We start from the raw sequence: 10,834 nt of genomic DNA, 5'->3' as shown, positions 1-10,834 counted from the left end.
GCTTCAGTGCCATAGACAAGTGAATATGGTGTAGCTCCTGTAGGTGTGCGAACACTTGTGCAATAGGCCCAAAGTGCAGGATTAAGTTGGATATGCCAATTACGGCCAGCGTCGTCGACTGTCTTCTTGAGGATTTTAAGGATTGTTTTATTAGACGCCTCAGCTTGGCCATTACCTTGGGGGTAATATGGTGTGGAGAAATGATGGGAAATATGGAAGCGGTCATAGAGTTCATGAACATCCTGATTTTTGAAGGGATGCCCGTTATCAGTAATAATGGAAACAGGAATACCATATCAGCATATGATATAGTTAAGGATGAATGTAGCAATCTATTTTCCAGTGACTTGTGTGAGAGGCACGGCTTCAATCCACTTTGTAAAATACTCTGTGGCTGTGATAATGAATTTATGACCATTGGAAGAAGGAGGGTGAATCTTGCCTATGAGATCGAGTCCCCACTGACAAAAGGGCCAAGGAGACGCAAGTGGTTGTAGTTTTTGTGCTGGCGCATGTATGAGGTCTCCATGAATTTGACATTGCTTACATTTCTTGACAAACTGATATGAGTCTTTTTCCATATTGGGCCAGTAATATCCAGTCCTGATGAGTTTCTTGGCCAAGGTAGGACCACTAGCATGTGGACCACATATCCCTTCATGTACATCACGTAATGCAATCTGAGCTTCGTCGCTTTCTAAACATCTAAAAAGAGTGCAATCTAGACCTCGCCGGTATAGGATATTAGCTAAAATGACATATCGAGAGGATTGGCGAATGAAGGTGCGGCGTTGGTTATTTGATAGATCAGGAGGTAGGGTATTGTCGCGAAGGTATGTGAAGATGGAACCATATAACTGGGATTCGGGACCAACAACACATATCATTTCAGTAGGAGTGATCTCATATGAAGGAACCAAAAGGTTATCCACCAAGAACTCATAGCAGGTCTCATTTGGAGGTAGATTGATCAGTGAAGCAATTGTAGCCATGGCATCTACGACACGATTCTGCTCTCTTGGTATCTGCTCAAAATCTATCTTTGTGAAGTGTTGTTTCAAGTCGTCCACCATTTGTTTGTAAGGCAGTAATTTTTCATCTTTTGTTTGGTAATCATCAGTTGCTTGATGGATAACCAATTGAGAATACCCCAAAACACAAAGTTCCTGGATCTTCCATTGAACTGCAATACATAGTCCAGTTGTTAATGCCTCATATTCTGCTATATTGTTAGTGCAAGGAAATGATAAGTGGTATGACTTTGGTATAGAGTCGCCTTGAGGAGTTATGAAAAGGATGCCCGCTCCTGCCCCATGCTGTGTGTATGAGCCGTCAAAGTACAGTTGCCATGGCTTTGCATGTGATATTGTTAAAATGGATTTATCTGGAAATTCTAAATTTAGGGGAACATCATCCATCATGGGGGAATTTGCTAATTGATCTACGATTTCTTGTCCTTTTATTGCTTTTCTATCAACATACTCGATGTCAAATTCACTCAGGATCATTACCCACTTGGCTAGCCGCCCAGTAAGTGTTGCTTTATTGAGGAGGTATTTCAACGGATCAATTCTTGCAACCAACTTAGTCTTATGAGTGAGCATATAATGTCGTAATTTCTATGAAGCAAAGACCACAACGAGACATGCATGCTCGATTGGTGTGTAGTTTAGCTCATATCCCACCAATGTGCGACTGATATAGTATACGGCCTTTTCCTTACCCTCTGCAATTTGTTGTGCTAGGAGTGCCCCCAGCGTTGTTGGAGTAGCTGATATGTATAGTAGCAAAGGCTGATCTAGAACTGGTGGCATCAAAACTGGTGGATTCAAAAGATAATCTTTGAGCGTCTGAAAAGCTTGTTGATAGTTATCATCCTATTTGAATTTGATATTTTTATGTAGCAAGTGTTGAAAAGGATTACACTTATCTGCAAGTTGTGCTATGAATCTTCATATAGACTGGAGTCTCCCTTGTAAGGATCGAAGTTGACTGATATTTCTGGGTGGCGGCATGTCCAAGATAGCCTTGACTTTTGCTGGATCAGCTTCAATTCCTCTTTTGGACACAATGAATCCTAGGAGCTTCCCGGAGGTTACTCCAAAGACGCATTTCTTGGGATTTAATCTTACTTTGTATTTTTCCAACCGATCAAAGATGACTAAAAGTATGTCCAAATGTGTATCTCTGTCTACTGATTTACCCAAGAGATTGTCAACATAATCTTCCACGGTCACGTGCATGAGATCATGAAATATAGTAGTCATGGCTCTTTGATATGTAGCACCTGCATTTTTTAGCCCAAAGGGCATGACATTCCAACAGAAAGTTCTCCATGGACAAGTGAATGATGTTTTGTGTTGATCTTCGGGTGCGATCCTTATTTGATTATAACCAGAAAATCCATCCATTAATGATAACATTTCGTGACCTGCTGTGAGATCAACGATCAAGTCAATATTTGGTAATGGGAAGTCATCTTTTGGACAAGCTTTGTTGATGTCTCTGAAATCTGTACATATTCTGATACTACGATTAGGTTTACTGACAGGTACTAAATTGGAGATCCATTCAGGATAATCAATTGGGCGTATGAATCCGACATCCAATAACTTCTCCAGCTCTGCTTTGACTAGTAATGCCACTTGTGGATGCATTTTTCTTAATTTCTATTTCACTGGCTTTGCCCCTAGTTTGACTGTCAGATGATGCATTACCAAATCCGGATCTAGTCCAGGCATATCAGCGTATGACCATGCAAAGTTGATTTATCGTTCCTTGAAGAAACTTATGAACTGTGACCTTTCGGACTCTGTTAATGATTTAGCTAGGAATATGTTGTGTGGAACCTCTTCCGTACCAATGTTTGTTTTGATAGTCTCCTCTACTAGCATGGATGACTTTTCCTCATATGAGGCTGGGAGAATGTCGAGCCTTCCATCTTCAGGTGCCTCAGAGAGGTTTTCACCCTTAGATACGTCCTTTCTTTTTACTTTTTTGGGATCAGATAATGCCATAGTGTGGTTTTCACCATAAGACCCTTGATTTGTTCTTATTTTCACATTTTTGCGACTGGAAGGTCCAATACCCTCACCAAAATATGCCATGTTGTTGAGTTCTATAGTGTATCCTGCTTTATGGTCCCCAAGGGGAAGATCATCTCGTATGCCAAGATAGTCAATAATAGCTTCATCATTTTGGAAGGTGTCAAATTGTGCTAGTCCTTCCTGATCCCAGTCAATGAGTTGGTGGTGGACAAGGGGAAGGCCTTTAATGTCTTTGGAGTTTGCGGGGTTAAGAGTGAAGATGTGGTTATATTTGGGTATGTTGAGGTAATTATCGAGGTCATCGATGGTACTCTCCTCATCAGTCTCGATCACAAGTGAATCCAAATTGTCATCACTAGTAGCGCATTCTGGGATAGGTGTTCTCATCCTATGTGATTTCGAACTAGAACCTTGAGACGAAGACTGTGCAGAATCCTCATGGTTTATTTCTTGACCAACTCTAAACTTTTTATAAAATTCCTTTTCTTCTGTGGGTTCATCTGGCTCTCTGAATATCTCGGTGAGCTCATAATCACTGGAGGATTTGTCTGAACCCCATTCCCATTTGTTGGAGTCTGTGGAATAGCAATCCTCTTGTTGAATTTTGGCAACTTTGATTTGTGATGCCTTTTCTGTCCTTTTAGTGTGGATCTTGGAAGTCAGGAAACCAAGTCCCTTCGAGCGTTCCCTTTTTATAGTCAATTCAGGTTGTAAGGGTTCCCTAACGCCTTCTTTTCGTAACCCAAGAGGGCTTTTTCCATCATACCCGAATTTTTGTAGAATCTTGAAGCCTTTGGCATATTTCTCACAGGGTATATTGATCTGATCTTGTGTGTCATCTTCAATGTCTTTGTAGAGCATTTTGTATAAACCTTCCTCTTCCAGTTCACCCCATCTTTGAAAGGTAGTAGGATCCCATTTGAATACTATGATGGATATTTGCTTGTTAGGATGTGGCCTTCAATATTCTTTTGGAGAGCTCATGACTTGTCGTAAATACATGGTCTGATTTAAAGTGTATTCTCCCATGCCTTTGTCTTGAAATTTGCCTTTAAGTTCACCTTGTTTTGATGTCGAAGGTTTCAATGACTCAGGGTCAATGTATGCCGAAGAAGGAACAACTTCACGATTACTGGGAATGATGGTCTTAGTATGTGATCTCAGGTTATTGCAATATATGAACGGATTAGGATCACCGTTAACTGTTACCTCGACTCCATTGTGAGGAAACTTAATGCATTGGTGATATGTCGATGGGACTGCCCTCATTTCATGAATCCAAGGATGTCCTAGCAATATATTATAAGTGAGGTCCAGATCTAGAACTTGACAAATCACATCCTTTATAACTGGTCCAACTCTTAGAGGTAAGGTGACTGTGCCTTTAGATGAGCACTCTTCATCATCATATGCCTTGATGGTGATTTGATTTTTTGAATTCATAGCTTTATCAGAATATACCAATTGTTTAATGGTGCTCAATGTACAAATGTTTAGACCAGCTCCTCCATCTATTAGGACTCGCTTTATTCGATGTTTGTGTATGAAGGCTTCAATGTGTAAAGGTGCATTATGTGGCTGACTTAAGGAGGCGTCATCAGCTTCTGTGAATGTAAGGGAGTGTGGAACGGAAAGGTATCCCACCATGGCTTGAAACTAGTCCACGTTCAGATCAGTAGGAACGACGGTGTCTCTCAAGATTTTATCTAGAATAGCTTTATGAGAGGGAGATATGCGTAAGAGCTCAAGTATGGAGATGAGCGCGGGTGTCTTCCCTAACTGTTCTACAAGGTCATACTTAGGTTTGGTTGATGAAGAAGCGGTATTTTTAGTTGAGGCACCTGGCAAAGTAATTTTACCTCAACGGGTCGTAACATGACATTCAGAAGTAGGTTTGGAAGAAGATCCAACACCTCTTAGGACAATCTTGGGTCTCTGAGGAAGATTCTCAAGGTTTTTGTTCTTGATGGTAATAGTAGAGATATGATTGTCCATCGAGATGTGATTGATAGTTTAATCATAGTTATAAGGTGCTCTACTATAGTTGGCTTGATCATTTGTGACTTTAGCTTTTCCCTTGTCGTGCTTTGGGAATGGTTCCTTAAACATCTCATGTTCTTGATTGGATGAGTGTCCCTCAATCTCAATGTCACCTCTATCAATGAGATCTTGTACGATGTTCTTCAGTTGATGACAATTTCCTGTCTTATGACCCTTGCTCTTATGGAATTCACAATACTCATCATCATTCCACCAATTTGGTTTGACCTTTGGTTCATATGGAGGAAAATCTAGAATTGTGATCACTTTGTTTGCCACAAGCTCTTTGAAGACTGATTCAAGTGGTTCTCCCAATGGGGTGTACTTCCTTCGTGATCTAGAAGTTGTTTGAGTATTCACTTGATTGTTTGTAGAACTTGATCCTGAAAAGATGAATTTGGGTCACACCGTGTTGGCATCAACAACACCATCATTGACTGTGCTCTTGTTTTTATTCCAAAATCTTGGTTTGTCTTTTCCTTTAAAGTCATCCTTGTTCTCCTTAAATATCTTAATGACTCCTTGCTCAATTAGAACCTTTTTTGTTGCTAAGTCTTTTTCAATGACATCCTTGAAGGTGGACAAACAAGCTTTTCTTAGATCATAAGCAATGTCTTTGTTAATGTTCTGGGTGAACATTTCTACCATTTGTTTCTGTGGAATTTCACAAGAGCATCTGCTGGCTAGATTTCTCCATCTTTGTAAAAATGATGCAAAAGACTCTCCCTCTTTTTGCTTGGTATTGCACAAAGTAGTGACTGATATGTCTGTCTCTATATTGTATGAGAAATGTTGAATAAATGCCTCTGCTAAGTCACCCCATGACTTAATACTAGGTGGGAGTTGGGAGAACCATTCCATAGCTTGATCACCTAAGCTTTGTGGGAATAATCTCATCAAATATGTCTCTTCTGAAGCTACTTCAATGCAAGTTGTGAAAAATTGTCTTATGTGTGCCTTAGGATCCCCTTTTCCTCTATACTTATCAAATTTAGGCGTCACAAAGTGTGTAGGAAATGGAGGCATTGGAATGCTCTTGTCAAATGGATAAGGACATATATCTCTCATTGTGTATGTTGGCTTCGGTGTATTTATGTCCTCCATTTTCTTTTGTAAGTCCTTGATTTGTTGTTCCAAATTTCTCTTAGGTGGAGATCGACTTCTTGGACCATACCCCATGTTTGAGGCACCAATTTGAGGAGGAGCTTGTTGCATATATGGATGATATTGATCATACACATGTTCATATGGAGGAGGTCTATAGTAATGCTACATATATGGACCACTTGGTATAGATTCATGTTGAGGAACACCATATCTATTTTGTGCATGTATACCATACTCTATAGGCATGCCATGTTCTAATGTGTTGCGCCCAAATTTGACATGAGGTTTCCTTGTGTCCAAATTTTGAGCATGCCTTTGAACATCCAATTGTTTTGGTGGTTGATCCTTAGCATTAGTATGTGATTGAGCATATTTGTCTGCATAAGACTTCCATAATGGTCTACGAAGGTAAGTATCATATGCTTGACCATGTGTATGTGGGACCTCTAGTTTTTGAAGCAAAGCTGATGGTGATTCAGGTACCATATGTGGTCCTCTATTTCCTCCATTATTAGGTCTCCTTTGATCCATGTTGGAGTGAGTTTGTTGCAAAGGTTGATTTTCCATTATTTGAGAGATGTCAAAATCATGAGGTATCTTGGCTCCACTTTGTGCCATCATTTGTAAGAAGTATTGTCTATCCCTCCTCATTATTTCCTCAATCAATCGATTGAAATGGGGATTCATAATGGATTCTTCCACATCTGCTGAATGTATTGAAAAGTTGTCCATATTGTCATTGTGTGTAACATTGTTGTTTGTAGTGTCTGCGTTCTCCACATTTGGAATGTTTCTATAGACATCCATGTCAGGCAATGTAGTGTGATCAGTATTGAAAAATAAATCATTGTCATACTCATAAGAACTCATGTTTGCGGACTCTTGAGCCTCTTTAGTTTCTCTCCTAGATTTTTGAAGACGGGTTTCAACCACGAACTAGGTATTGACCAAGATGTGTAAGATTAGATGAAAATGGAAAAAGTATGGAAGACCAAGAGTTGGATGGAATGTAAATGAATCTGAGGTGTACTTGCAAATGTCCAAAGTGTAAGACCAAGTATGTATGTGGTAGAGTAGGTGTGACTTCCAAAGAGAGGATAGTTTCTCTTGATGAGGTAAGCTGACCTTGACCCTAAGTAAAACCAAATGAGACCCAAAGGTAAGAAACCTTGATGAGGGACCACTTAGCAAAGTGTTGTTGTATGTAGTGTGTTGACAAAGTATGATGAGGACAAGCAAGTGACCTTTTGACCCAAGTTTAGACAAGTATGAATGTAAAATGAGATGTGAAGCAAGGATGGACTATGTGAGACCCAAAGACAGGTTGAATGCTAGATGAAACCTGAAGAAACAACCTAGGAAGCTCAAGAATTCCGAAACTGATTTCTTTTGTTTGCTGAACTGTGAAATTTTTTTGCAATTTTGAACACAGACGCGCCTGTATACTGCATAGACGCGGTTATCCAACTCAGACGTGTTTCTATTCAACACAGACGCTGTTATCAACACAGACACTATTCTGCCCTTCATAGACGCATTTAGATGACTCAGACGCGGTTAAAACAGACACAGACGTGTTTCTGTAAATTTGTGCAATTTTTTCCAATCTGTGAAGTCGTTTTGTTGTGACCAAATCTGACTGTTTGACTATTTTTTGTGACAAGAGGACACAATGTTGATGAGGACTCAATGTTTGCAAGTGTTTGACTCCAAGAAAAGTGTGTTGTTTGATGTAAAATTGTTTTGCATACACTTGAAGACACAAAAGACACAATGTTTTGCTGTTTGGTTTTGAATGTTTGAATGTTTAAAATAAGTCAAGCACAATTCTTATGGCTGGCCAAGATAATAGTTGTTGATCCCACATGGGGTTTTACTTCTCAGGTCAGCCAAGAATCAATCCCCATGAAAACTCCCCATGGCGAACTTTGTATCTCTACTAAGAACCGTATGTGTGTGGGCCGCTACTAGAGGTCCGACCTCCTGCCCCAACAACTAGAAGGATTTGGGCTTCTAGAACAAAAAGGTGCTAGTAAGGGCATCTGCTCATGTGGCCATACATGCGGCACTTTCAGCTCTGTAAATACAGAAGGCTCCCAGTCGGTAGGGGTTACGCCCTACAAATGATCAAATAAATTTGATCAAACGGGTTTATGGGGAGACATAGTGTCGGTATGAACTAATCAACACATGTTATTCATAGTTTTCACCATGAATACATTTGATTATAGTGGTTTGGAAGAGGTGGGTTTTCCTCGCTACCACTTGGGTTGTTCTCTTCTCACTAGTAGTCCTAATGACCACACGGGAAGATAGGCTCTCTAAAGATTAAACAAAAAGAGCCTATTGCTCAAGACACAAAAGACAATGATTCAATTTTAGTGCACCAATGCAAGTGTTTGCTAGTCTATGAAAACAAGACACACAATAAAAATCAAAAACTCTTGCCAAGGACCTACAACAAAGAGTTGTTAGTAGTTTGGGTTGTTTGAAATAATCACCCCTTCCTGCAAACACACAAGTTAGGTAAATTTTAAAACCCAAAAGACTTTGTGAAAATAGGGGCCTTCAACCAAATGATTTAGCTTCCAAGGCAAGCTGCACCAATTATGTTAGCTAGATCTGAAAATGTTAGTCCAAAAATAAACCAGATCTAAAACCCTAAATGCAAAATCCAAAAATCGAATCAATAAAATTTTCAAAATTTTGAAACAGGCAATACATAGACGCGATTACCGCCTACGCAGACGCGACTCAGCAACAGAAATGCAGTTCTGTGAGACACAGACACGATTAAAAACCAAAGACGCGCTTTCTGTACTCAAATGCGGTTGAAAATGACATAGATGCATTTCAGTAACACAGACGCGCCTCCCTGGAACCTGCAAAATGAAATATGACCAAAACACAGACACAGATCCAGATTTCTCAGATGTGCCAGAAAATCAAAAACGCGATCCGAAAGTGCGCAGACGCGAAAATACCAAAAATGCTGCCAAAAATGTCCAATCTGCAACTTCAAAAACACAAGACCTGCAACAAGGGGGTTAAATGCAAAGGGACAAGGGTCCCATCGGGCGTGCCAAAATGTATATGGTGAAAATGGATAACAATAATAACAAAATTGAAAGGCTAAATGAATTCAACCACCAAACCCTAGCCTAACAACAACAAAGATCCACCATAACATATAAAGATTACCTAAGACAATGCAAATCAAATGAAATCACAAAGATTATACCATCACATGTCCAATAGGGTTTTGATCTCCATTCTTCCTATCTCTATTGATCTTGCTTGATATATTTGTTCTCAGATTTTATGTGCACAAGAGCTCAACAAAGAACGAAATGTGGTTGCAAGTAGGATCGTAGTGTAGCCGAGTCCTGAAGATTGTCGATTAGCGATTAGGGTTTTACAATGAAGGAGGCATCTCCTTAAATAGAAGACACAATATGAAATGGAGGGATAAGATTGAGAGCTGTAAAAGGAGGTCGGCTATGATTAGAGGGTAGGTAGAAGAAATAATAAAATAATGAAAGAGGTAGGTAGTGTAGGAATTAGGAGATGAATGACATGTGTCATGTGTAGAAAAGGATAATGAAATAATTAAATAAATAAGATATTTATTTAATTTAGGAAAATGATAATTTAAATAAATAAATGTATTTATTTAAATGAGAAATAAGGCTAGAAGAGGATAAATGAATGAATTAAATAAATAAAGATTTATTTAATTAATAGAAGAATTAGGCTTAGATAATTAAATAAATAAAATATTTATTTAATTAGACATGACAATTTTGAGTGTCTACATAGACATCTCAAACTCCTTTTGCATATCATTAGCAATATTCATACTCAAATCATCATCTCCTCCAAAAATGATATCATCAACAAAGACTTCAACAATCAAAATGTTATCATTTTCAATCCTAAAGTATAAATTACTATCAATAGTACCTTTACAAAATCCTAGCATCAAGTATTTGCCTAATCTACCATACCAGGCTCTAGGGGCTTGCTTAAGACCATACAAAGCTTTCTTCAATTTGCATACTACATCTCCTTCATTTGATAATGAAAATCCATTTGGTTGCTCAATGTAGACTTCCTCTTCCAAATCACCATTCAAAAAGGCTGACTTGACACCCATCTGATATACCTTGAAATTCTTATAAGTAGCATATGCAAGAAACAATATAACAGATTCAATTCTAGCCATCAGAGCAAAAGTCTCCTCATAATCAATACCTTTCATCTGAGAAAACCCTTTACATACCAATCTTAATTTGTTTCTGACAACTTCACTAGCTTCATTCAGTTTATTTTGGAACACCCATTTAGTGCCAATTACATTCCTCTCTTTAGGTCTCGAAACAAGCTCCCAAGTGTTATTCTTCTCAATCTGATTCAACTCTTCTTCTATTGCTTTTATCCAATTCTCATCCTTACATGCTTCTGCAACATCTTTAGGATCAATATATGAAATCAAATATATCTCTTTAGCAACAATCCTTCTCCTAGTCATCACACCTTTATTCTTATCACCAATAATCTGATTTTCTAAATGATTCAATCTTACATACCTCAGAGTCTTTTGATTATTCTAATTCTCTTGCACTTCCTCACTGACAACA

Source organism: Cryptomeria japonica, chromosome 11, assembly GCF_030272615.1.
Source record: "Cryptomeria japonica chromosome 11, Sugi_1.0, whole genome shotgun sequence".
NCBI lineage: Eukaryota > Viridiplantae > Streptophyta > Pinopsida > Cupressales > Cupressaceae > Cryptomeria > Cryptomeria japonica.
Note: the sequence above shows the minus strand (reverse complement) of the source record.